Below are 11,617 nucleotides of genomic sequence, written 5' to 3' on the forward strand. Positions count from 1 at the left end.
AGAGTGATATCTAGCTAACTTGTTTATTCTTAATACAAACATAATTAGTTCACTAAGTTATAATGTTAATAGATGTAGAGGCAATGGATATTAACATATGTACAAGTGTTATCCATCAAACACTACAGGAAAATAGACTTTTTGCGGCGCTTTTATGCGCCACTAAAACTTTTCGCGGCGCTTTCTAAAACGTCGCAAAAAACGCCGCTATAGGTAACGCCACAAAAATTTGTGGCGTTTATTGAAAAAACGCCGCTAAAGGTCAAGGCTTTTAGCGGCGTTTAGGGAAAAACGCCGCTAAAGTCAAGGCTTTTAGCGGCGCCAGGTAAAAATGCCGCTAAAGGTCAAGGCTTTTAGCGTTTGTTGAAAAGCGCAAAAGGTAAAGGCTTTTAGCGGCGTTTAGGAAAAGCGCCGCTAAAGGTCAAGGCTTTTAGCGGCGTTTGTGGAAAAGCCGCTAAAGGTCAAGGCTTTTAGCGGCGTTTGTGGGAAAAGCGTCGCTAAAGGTCAAGGCTTTTAGCGGCGTTTTTTCTACAAATGCCGCTAATTTTGGAAGATTTGTAATATTTTTTTTCACCAATATCCAGCCCTTCCTGCATTAAAATCCAACCAAATACAACAAATATAATATAAAATGCAGCCAAAAACAACAAATTTAACATAAAAATACAACCAAAAACATTAATTCTAAATGATACTTCAAATTTAACTAAAGATATATGATATAATTAATAAATAAAGTATAATTTAAAATATTTTTACAATAATGTTAAACGTGACAAAACTTAAAAACATTCTTACAATAAGAAAACTAATGTCTAAGACGGCGGCTTTGCGATTGTTGAAACATATGCATCATCTCTGAAGTCAGAGCTGGAGGTCATCGTACTTTTTGCTCGTTTCGCTACCATCGCCGTGCCTCTGCCTCTCTCGCCGCAGCCGCTACCTCCCTCTCGCTACTTCCGCTCTAAGTTGTTCTTTGGAGTTCTTCATATTTTCGTTGAACCTCGGCAATTTGCTCAACCGTGTTCGCTTGCATCCGAGCTATCTGGTCTCTTAACCTCGAACTTGACTTAAGCTTGACTTAGGAAGGCATGTATTCTTGGGAGCCGGATCAAAATATTGGGCCTGGGTAACACCAGATCTTTGAAATCAAACCCGACCGTACCTTTCAGACCCAAAACTTGGTGATAATTTCATTATCAATGTTCTCAAGATTAACAAAACTATCACTGGCAATCGCTTCATATTCCGCCTTCTTCTCCTTTAGTTTCTCCTAAAAATCAATTAAAGAGTTAGAAACGAAATATATAATAAAAAGAAATGCAACATAACTTAACATTATTTAAAACTACTAATGATGAATTTAATTAAACAATTATAATTAAAGATTATAAATATTTAGAATAAATCAAATATTATTAAGTGAATATACCATAATTTCTCCATTTCGGATGTCATAGGAGATCCATCTTTCTTCCTATCGTAATCTCAAAAAGTCAAGGCGTCCAACTTTTGTCCGGATTTGACTTCCTACAATATAGTAGTAAGAATATTATTTAATAATATAAAGTTATTAATATTTGAAAGAATTAATAAATTCATAATACCTCGGCCTCATTCTGAAGCAAAACTTCTCGACCTGCTGTGTATGCGTGAATTTTGTTTTGCTGCTGCTTGTTCCAACTCGCTCACGGTCCTACATAATAAAATTATTATTACGTATATAGTAAACACTATATATAAGAGTTTGGAACACGCAATTCCTCTCCTTTCTTTGAATTCCAAAATCTAACCGCATCTTCCCATTGATACCTCAAGCATTCCTGGCGGAACATTTCTCAGTTTTTCCTCGAGGCTTATGTCTTTCTTAAAATATTGTTTCTTTAAAGTGCTTTTATTGTCTCTCTATCTTTTACCTAATGCCTTCTTGATATAATCATCGGAGACTTCTAAAGCAAATCTCTCCTAAAAAAACATAAGTTTAGAATGTAAATTAAATGAAACTTAAACCAAAGTATTATAAATTGCATTCACATTTTGTTACCTTAATATTAGCGAGAGCCCGATTTTGTTGCTATCGGGCATGTGATGCCATGATTCGTAGTTGATGGGCAACATATTTGCATTTCGTGCTAAAATGCCCAAATAGCTCGCTAAAAGTCGAGCTTCAGATCCAACAGTGACCATGAGTATTTCTACTTACTTTAACACGCCGACAGGATCTAAGTCGATAAATCTCTAAGTAGCGTCGTCCTCGAACTCTGCGCCTCACCACTTTCATTTGAAAAATGATATACTATTATTATATTAAAATTGACAAATAATTCAATAATAAAAGTCAACACATGTAAAATGAACATAACATTACTTTGAAATTCTTTAGGCTCATCAAGTGTCTCCGCACATTCAAGATCCAACAACCTGTCTGCTGTTCACTATTTCCTTCTTCTGAATTTGGAGTATTCTGGACAATACTTAAATCTCGTAATCTTCTTCTACGCATTTTTCCTGCAATACACATAAAATAGTTAAAGCTTTAGTAACAAATTAAAACAATAGTAGTACATATAAAATAGTTAAATTATATAACATGACAAAGATTAAAATTATAATATTACATATAATTAAAAATTGTAAAATCTTACTACATCATTATTCAGAATATCTTCATCCACATCATGTCGAACCCATTGATGTTGTGTATTAGTACTAGGATATTTTCATCTAAGTTTTGTTCGAAAAGGTAATGTTTCGATCTTTCGACGATGTCATCTCTACTTCCATTACCCATTTCAAACAAGTCTCTAGGGGTGTTCCGGAGTACAACATACCAACCCTCATCAGTTGGATCTTTCGAATAAAAAACTTGTTTCACTTGAGAGGAAAATACATATGGCTCGTCCATCAATTGTTGTCCAGTGTGAATCAAGCGAGAGAAATTCAACATTGTAAAACCAAATTGATCTTCTTTAATTCCTCGAGCAGTATTAACATCAGCCCAATCACACCGAAATAAGACAACTTTCCATTTGCCATAGTAATCCAACTCAATAATGTCGGTAAGAAGTCCGTAATACTCCACATTACCCTCAACCGGATTACTGTCCCTAGCACTAGCATAACTTGTAATTGAAGAATTAACAACAACTCCACAATTTTGAGTTCTCCTCATTCTCTCACGATACTTTGTATGAAATCTGTATCCATTGATGAGGAAGGCACTATATCTTTTTATTATTCTGTTCGGACCTTAGGAAAGCCATTTAACTTCGTCATGGACATCCTTTCCACTCCAAACCTATTGAATAGAAAGTAAATTGAATAATTAACTAAATTTCGGGATTATATGTAACTTATTAGCTTTAGTTACATACCGTTTGACTTAACCATTCATGAAAAGATTCTGTGAATAACTTATTAATCTCTCGATGTTGCAATCTTCGAGAGCGTGCACAAGATCTCAAAATTTGTTTGTACTCACTATGTTAAAAAAAAGTGTAATTGGTTAGAAGATAAACAAATCAAACGCAGCGAATATGTGAGGAAATTTTAGAACTTACTTGCGAATCGGTTCAACTAAATCGTGGTGAAAAGTACATATCGATGTGCTTGTATCCACGATATATCATCTAATTCTGTAATTTCAACTTTGCCGATTGGTTCTCCATAACTTTGGAATAAATAAGTTTCGGCCAAGTTATGATCATTGAGCCCAACATTTCTATTTGGTCTATTCAATCGTGTTTCAACGTCTTCTAAATATCTAGAACAGAATGTCATGCACTCCTCTGCCAAGTAGCCTTCAGCAATTGATCCATCTGGATAACGCTTATTGCGACAATAAGATTTCAATTTGCTTAGGAACCTAAACACGATATACAATATTTATCAAAAGTTGTAACTAAATGTATAGACGCGATTAAATAAACACTTGACAAATAAATTAGCACCTTTCTATTGGATACATCCATCGATAAAAAACCGGTCCACCAAGTATTGCTTCGTGAGGGAGATGGATTATCAAGTGCACCATAATAGTGAAGAATGAAGGTGGAAAGATCTTCTCCAAATTGCATAAAGTCAAAGCAGCTCGATCCTATACTTTCTTAAGTTCTTCAACATCTAAAACTTTGCCACAAATAGCTTTCATTATATTGGATAGTTCAATTATACAGGACGTCACATTTTTTGACATGCAGCACCGTAAAGCAACTGGGAGTAAATCTTGTATCAAGATGTGGTAATCATGTGATTTTAATGAATATAATCTTCGATCTTTAAGACTCACACATCGAGATATATTTGACGCATACGTATCTGGGACCTTTATATCCTTCAACACCATACAAAACACCTCTTTCTCTTCCTTTGACATTGAAAAAAGAGAAGGCGGCAACCGATATTTCCCATTCGGAAGTACTTGAGGATGAAGATCACGTCGAATTCTCATGTCAACTAAATCAAGTCGACTCTGAAGATTGTCTTTTAATTTTCCATCGACATTCAAAATTGTCCCAACTATGTTCTCGCAGACATTCTTCTCAATATGCATGACATCAAGATTGTGGCGTAAAATATTATGCTCCCAATAAGGTAACTAAAAAAAATACTTCTTTTTTTCCACAAGTCTGCCTCATTAGGATCATCCTCTTTGTCAGACTCATCATCGGATTCATCCCTCGATCTTCGCTTTGATTGCGTGTTAGGTGGTTGATTCATCTTCCCATAACTGAATTTGATATCTTTTAACATAAACAAGATTTCAGATCCAACGATTCACGAGGAGCTCCTCTGCACTCTTCAAAGGTCAAATAGAGTCGTCTGAAATCTAAATTTATGATTTCCATCTAACCACCAACGATGGTCCATGTAAGAGAACTTCTTCCCATTGTACAACCACTACAAGTTTGCGCAGCACAACAAGGACAAGCATAATGTCCTTTAGTACTCCAACCCGATAAATTAGCATAAGCCGGGAAATCATTAATTGTCCACAATAAAGCTGCACATAAATAAAAGTTCTCTTTTCTTAATACATCATATGTCTCAACACCCGACCATAATTGTTTTAACTCTTCAATAAGTGGCTGCAAATAGATGTCAATATCATTTCCGGGACCTTTCTCTCCAGGAATAATCATTGATAAAATAAACGAATATTGCTTCATGCAAATCCATGGAGGCAAATTGTAAGGAACAAGCACCACAGGCCAAGTACTGTACGAAGTACTCATGATTTTAAATGGATTAAAGCCGTCAGCTGCTAGCCCAAGCCTCACATTTCGAGGATCGCTTGCAAAGCTTGAAAATTTCATGTCAAGCTAAAGAATCCGCAGGATGTCTTAATAATCCATCATCGGTCCGTTGATCATTATGCCACCTTATAGATTCAGCCGTCTTTGACGACATGAAAAGCCTTTGAAGTCTTGGTATTAGGGGAAAGTATCGCAAAACCTTGACTGGCTTCTTTCTTAACTGTGCCCCACCTTCATCGGCATTCACATCTTCTGTATTCCCATTCATCCAACGAGACTTGCCGTAAACATTACAACACTGTTGGTTCTTCTGATCACCCCAGTACAACATGCAGTCATTTGGGCAACTATGAATTTTATCGTACCCAAGGCCCAAATCTTTTATTAGTCTCTTCATATCTTGACAAGATTGGGGGATTTTTGCAAAAGGAAACATCTCTCTGAGAAACTCTAGCAGTATTGTAAAAGAATTTCCAGTCCACCCTCCCAAACATTTTAAGTGAAATAAACGAATGCAGAAGGACAATTTCGAATATTTTGATCCCTCGTAAAGTTCTTCGTTCATTTCATTAAGTAAATTGAAGAACTTCGCCGCTTCTTCATTTGGCTCCTCATAAGGTGCACTTGTTCCCGTTTTGACAAAAACATTTCCACCAATATTACAATCATCGGATGCAATAAAGTCAGGTGCAAACGATTGGTCACCATGACTGTGCATATTAAATGCATCCCGCAACATACCTTCTATGTCATCTTGTCTAACATACTGATGGTAATCAGTATCAGGATAAGTTGGATTAATCGTTGAAGAAGTTCCACTAGATGTACACTCTCCATGGAAGATCCATTTTTTATACCCCCGAATAAAGCCATCAACAATTAGTTGTTCGTAGACAACTTCACGAGTATGCCAATTGATGTTGCCACACTTCTTACACAGGTAAAGAATCATATTCTCTTGGCTTGCATTTTGAAATGCAAAATTCAGAAAAGTTTGTACTCCATTTCGATAGGCGTTGCTTACCCTTGACAATTTCATCCAACTCCTATCCATTTTATAGTTCTTGACTTCTAAAGTTGACAATAAATTACACAGCTAAGTTGTTTATTATGTAAGTCTTGATATGATATATTTTTATGTTTTATGTAAGTTATGTAGATTATGTAAGTTGTAACGCCCCAATTTTTGGGAATCCTGTGAATGTTGGCATAGGTTTAATTATGTTAGTGGGCCTCTAGAAAGCCCAAGCTTAAGATAGAACCCGGCAATTTTAGTTAATTTTTGTTCCATAAGAAAAATGGGGTGAAATTATGAAATAGGACCTATGTGAAAATGTTTGAAAATGCTATGGGCTAAATTGAAGTGGCCAAATAAATAGGAGTGCAAAATAGGAGGATTTGCATGACAAACCTCCTATTTTACATGAAGTGGCCAGCCATCATGTTGTTGTAGACAAAATGTGCACTTGATATCCATAATTTATGGTACAAATTAATACAAATTGATAATAGGTTAGGTAAATGTTCCATGATAATAGGTTAGGTAAATGTTCCATGATAATGGGTTAGGTAAATGTTTCATGATGATGGGTTAGGTAAATGTTTCATGATAAGAATTTCATGTCTTTTGTATTAAAGAATTAAATGGATGAAATATGAAGTTTTATTAAAAGAAAAAGGGGTGAAAAGAACAAAGTTTTGTCCATCTTTATTCATCATAGCTGAAAGTTAGAGAAGAGAAAGGAGAGGAGAAAGCTCTTGAGTATTCGGTCATTAGGAGGAGGAAAATTGAAGGTAAGTTCTTGGTACCTTGCTTCTATTTTGAGGTTCATGAGTTCTTCTTGATTCTACCTTAACTCTTGAAGTATATTTTGATTTTTAGTTGTGTTGTGAGCATTTAGTCATGAATTAAAATGAAGGAAATGGTTGTTGTTTCATGTTCTTTTGATGAAAAATGGAAGATAGGTGAAGTTGAGCCAAACAAATGAGCATGCATGTGCCTTAGATGCTAAGGGGAAAAATCGGCTAACATGTTGTGCTTTAAAATGATGAAATGGAGACTATACTTAAGTAAACTCATAGATATGTGATGATTTATTGGTGATATACATGTTTAAATAACATGCATGCAAGTTATGTGTGAAAGAGTGATTTGGTAATAAATCTGCTTGGGACAGCAGCAGTAACGTGACTTTGGAAAATCACCATAAATTGTGAGAGATGAGTTAGAAGGTGAATAAATTATGTAATTAAATCTTAATGAGTCTAGTTTCAAATGAAATAAACGAGAACATATTTTGAATTCTGTACAACGAGAAATTTGATTCGTAATGAAGAGTGGTCAGATTAGTCAAACAGTGAAACATGGGAAACTTTAAGAAAAATCTGGTATTGATTGGCCAAACCAAAATTCTGAAAATTTTATGGATGTAAGATATATGAGTCTATTTTCAGGAAAATTAACGGCACTTGATTTGGAGTTTCGTAGCTCCAGTTATAAATGATTTAGTGACTGTTGCTCAGGAAGACAGCTTGCAGTGAAATTATGATTATGTGGTAAACATTGACAAAATTTGTTAATGAGTTGCTTATTGATTTCTTATAAGCTTACTATGATCTGTAGGTATGGTTGGCGAATATTGTAAGGGGTTAATACGTAGTTCGTATTTGAATAGTTAGATTAATGTGTTAGTAATTTAATTGTAGGCGTTCGTGTGTGGATCTAAATCAAGATATCGTCGCAAGCAGTGTGTAACTAACACCCTCTTTCTTAGTCCGGATTGGCAAAAGCGAAAAGTCAAATGCCGAAAATCGGTATTTTGTAGATTACGAGTGTGTGAATGCTCGTGAGGTAAATCGATTAATGTTTTTGGTAAGCTGCAATGTTTGGACCGCAAAGTGCATGATTTACGTGTTCTCGATATTTTTGGGCTTAATGGGCCAAAATTGGAATGATGGGCCAACAGCCCAATTCGTAAGAACCCTTCGTTACGTGATTCGTTAGTACGTGAAAAGTAGGAATATGCATGAAAACCCTAAAATAGATAAATTATTGAAATACCTTTAAAAGTGAAAAATTTACGTTTACCCCTAGTAGATAAATTACCGAAATGCCCTAAGGTTAAATTGACCTAAATGCATGTTTGATCGATGTTATTTATTGCATGCCATGTTGTTATTATCGATGCATGGGATTGGGATATTGACGGAGGAAGTATCTGAAAGTGGCTTGTCCACGTACTAGAGGCTTTGCCTCAATTTATCGATAATCGAGCGAGCAAGGTTGCAGAATCGTGGAGTGTTAAATTTTGGGTGGGTTGAGCTATTCCCACATGGAGTGTATGGCTGGTACGGTGGAGTGTAGTGGTTGGTGGGTTGAGTAGTCTCCCCAAATGGGCTTGCATATGTTTATTGATGTTGCATGTATTTTGAAATGGGCCTATGGGCCATATCATTATCTGAATAAGGGCTAAGGCCCGCTTTATTGTAATCTGAAAAGGGCTCGCCCAAGATCATCATTACTGAATGGGCTTAGGCCCAATTGGCTTGAGCTGACTTGGGCTTTGAATGGGTTTTCCTTACACATCGAGTTTCCCAAACTCACCCTTTTATTTTCATCCACGCAGAAATCCCCAACCATAGTGGGCTTGGAGTCGTGAGGGAATTCAGAGTGGCCACCGCTCGAAAGTTTGATTTTCTTCCGTTAATGGACATCCTTTTATTTACGTTTGAAGTTTTGGGCTTTTAAATGTAATAAGGCCGCTTAATTATTTTTGATGGTTTTAATATGTATTACTAAGATAGGTAATACTTATTTTAACTGTTGAAATTGGATAGCTTTAGGGCGTTTTCAAAAACAACAATTGATTTCAACATAACACGACAACAAGCAAAGCTTCCATAATGAAAGTATTTTCCAAAATTAATCACTTTTCCTAAAAATGACTTAATCAAATCGGTTTCCTAGAAATATCCATGACGTTAAGGTGTGGCAATGGCGGTATGCATGTCTAGGATTGGATCTGAAGGGAGCTTGGTACTTAAGCAGTCCGATGGACTCACCACCTCTTTTCCTGTTTCCTACGGTGCATGACTTCCATTCACTTTAACCCTTAATGAATTAATCTTTTGAACATCAAGTACGATTTTCTGGACTTAGAATGGAATTTTTTTTTTATTTTTTTTTGATGTGGCATGCCGGATCGACCATAACTTCTGGGCCGGGTTTGGGGTGCTACATTTAGTGGTATCAGAGCCTAGGTTACAACAACTCGGCTGTGGAATGGGTTTATAAAAACAAAGATTTTTGAAAGTGAAAATTTTATAAAGAATGCAAAAAAACTTGATTTTCAAAATTTAGATCTTTAGAAGGTGGCATTCCGAATCTCGGCTCAAGTCTGTAAGTATTCTGAATTTTTCTGAATATTTTCCTGAATTATCTGTCTGTACTAAAATCCTGCTAGGATACTCTAGATAGATGATACTGAAACTATAGGAAAAATCTGATAAGAGACTGAAACTGTAGCTAGACTTCGATTCTACGAAAACAAACTCTGAACTACTGTCTGATTTATAAAACATCTATAATAAACACTGAAATATTAATTGATGCATAAAAATTCGTAATCAAGATAATACGATATGAGTACAAGAGGCCGTGGACGAAGCCGAGGAAGTGCTCGAGCGAGATCTTCGTCTTCGAGACATATGCCGCGGTGGATGCACCGGTACCACCGCAATGAGGTAGAGTCTCATGACCTCGGTCGAGGATGATGCCTTGTCTTGGCGCAAGGCTTCGTGTTCTAGAAAGGGTTACCGGGACAAGTTTGGGCAACGAAATTCGAGGATCGATTTTCGAACGACTCGCCAACGGAGCGAGATCTTTAGGGTGTGTCTGGTATCGCCTCGAATGTGGCGAATATTGGTTGGAGGCCACGAACGGATTATGGACAACTGGACCGCTCCGAGGAGATTGTGAGTGGGGTATCTGTACTAAGTCCTTTAGGTCACTTTCGGTTAGGGTAGACAAACTGTATAGGGATGTACCCTTAGAAACTCAAGGTAAGATTTTCCTCAAGATCGATGGAGTTACCATTCGGAGAGTTTGATCTCATTTTGGGAATGGACTGGCTTGTTAAGCATAAAGCGACTCTAGATTGTGCTGCTAAACGAATGGTGTTAAGGACCACAAAGGATGAGGAGGTTATGGTGATAGGTGAGCGAAGGGATTATTTGTCCAATATGGTGTCGGCATTAAGAGCCGAAAAGTGGATTCAGAAAGGTTGTGAGGCCTAATTGGTATTTGTAAGTCGATCGGAAGAGGAGGGACCGACAGTGGATAAGGTTAGGACCGTAAAGGAGTTCCAAGATGTTTTTCCGGAGGAGCTTCCAGGATTGCCTCCGAATCGAGAAGTTGAGTTTGGAATAGACTTGTTGCCTGGAATGGCGCCTGTGTCTATCGCACCGTATAGGATGGCACCGAAGGAGTTAGTAGATTTAAATGCTCAAATTCAAGAGTTGTTGGATAGGGGCTTTATTAGGCCAAACGTGTCTCCATGGGGAACACCAGTGCTATTCGTGAAAAAGAAGGATGGTACGATGCGAATGTGCATTGATTATCGCCAGTTAAACAAACTGACGATTAAAAATAAGTATCCACTGCCAAGGATTGACGATCTGTTCGACCAGCTTAGAGGAGCTTCTGTATTTTCTAAGATCGACCTTCGATCTGGATATCACCAGTTAAGGGTCAAAGAGGCAGATATCCAAAAGACAACATTCAGGACTCGGTATGGTCATTACGAGTTTCTGGTTATGCCATTTGGACTAACGAACGCTCCTGCAGCGTTTATGGATCTGATGAATCGTGTGTTCCAACCATTTTTGGATCAGTTCATAGTCATCTTTATTGACGATATCCCGGTATATTCTCAACCGAAACGAAACATGATGAGCATCTCCGTATAGTGTTGTAAGTATTAAGGGAGAAGGAACTCTTTGCGAAGTTCAGCAAGTGTGAATTTTGGTTGAGGGAGGTAACCTTCTTAGGACATGTGGTCTCTGCTGAGGGGATTAAGGTGGACCCTCGAAAAATTGAAGCGATTTTGGAGTGGAAGCTGCCTAGGTCAGTGTCAGAAATACGGAGTTTTCTAGGACTGGCAGGATACTACAGAAGGTTTGTGGAAGGTTTTTCTGTGATGCAGCACCTTTGACAAAACTCATAAGGAAAGGAGTACCGTTTGTATAGACTAAGAAGCAGCAGGAAGCTTTCGAGAAGTTGAAGAAAGTTCTGACTGAAGCACCTGTGTTAATTCAGCCAGAGTTTGGGAATGATTTTACTGTGTACAGTGACGCATCACACG

The sequence above is a fragment of the Gossypium arboreum genome, chromosome 4, assembly GCF_025698485.1.
Source record: "Gossypium arboreum isolate Shixiya-1 chromosome 4, ASM2569848v2, whole genome shotgun sequence".
NCBI classification, from domain to species: domain Eukaryota; kingdom Viridiplantae; phylum Streptophyta; class Magnoliopsida; order Malvales; family Malvaceae; genus Gossypium; species Gossypium arboreum.